This window comes from Carlito syrichta, unplaced genomic scaffold (assembly GCF_000164805.1).
Source record: "Carlito syrichta isolate Samal-C Ts95f unplaced genomic scaffold, Tarsius_syrichta-2.0.1 Scaffold200165, whole genome shotgun sequence".
Classification (NCBI taxonomy): Eukaryota; Metazoa; Chordata; class Mammalia; order Primates; family Tarsiidae; genus Carlito; species Carlito syrichta.
In genome coordinates this window covers 80605-81578 of record NW_007144261.1, presented here as the reverse complement: position 1 = coordinate 81578, position 974 = coordinate 80605, and positions in this window count along the sequence as shown.

Here is a 974-nt window from a genome sequence, read left to right as displayed (position 1 = left end):
CTTGATTGTTATTGGTCTATTTAGGGTCTCAATTTCTTCTTGTTTCAATCTAGGCAGGTTGTGTGATGTCAGAAAGTCCTCTATTTACTGAAGGTTTTCAAGTTTGTTTCCATACAAGTGTACATAGTAGTCTCTAATGATCTTTTGTATTTCTTCAGGATCAGATGTGACTCATCTTTTGTGTTTTCTGATTGTGTTTATTTGGACTTTTTCTCTCTTTTTCTTGGTCAGTCTAGCTAGGGGACCATTGATCTTGTTTATCCTTTGGAAGAACCAGCTTTTGGTTTCATTGATTTTTTTGTATTAACTTTTTGTCTTCTATCTCCTGAATTTGGGCTTTTATTTTGGTGATCTGGATTCTTCTACTGAAATTAGGGTTTTGACGGTCTTGCTTTTCCATCTTTCTTAGGTGGCTTGTTAGGCTATTAATTTGTGATCCTTCCATTTTCTTCATGTGTGTTTGTAGGGATATAAATTCCCCTCTTACTACAGCTTCCATAGCGCCCCAGAGATTTTGGTAAGATGTTTCTTCATTTTCATTTGTTTCCAGGTACATTTTAATCTCTGTTTTGATTTCATCATTGACCCAGGAGTTGTTTAGCTCCTAGTTGTCATGCTGTTTAGTGTCCATGTCTTTGTGGGTTTTGGGGACCTTGTTGGTGTTAATGTTTATTTTTATTCCACTGTGGTCCGAGAAGGTACATGGTAAAATTTTGGTCCTTTTAAATTTGCTTATACTTGATTTATGGCCCAGTATGTGGCTGATTTTGGAGTACATTCCATGTGGTGATGAATAAAATATATATTCTGTGGTCTTTGGATGGAGTGTTCTGTAGGTATCAATTAAGTCCATTTGGTCAAGAGTCACATTGAGGTTTTGGATCTCATTGCTGATTTTTTGTTTTGATGATCTGTCTAGGGTTGTGAGTGGGGTATTGAAGTCCCCAGCTATGAAGGTGTTGGAGTCGATATCT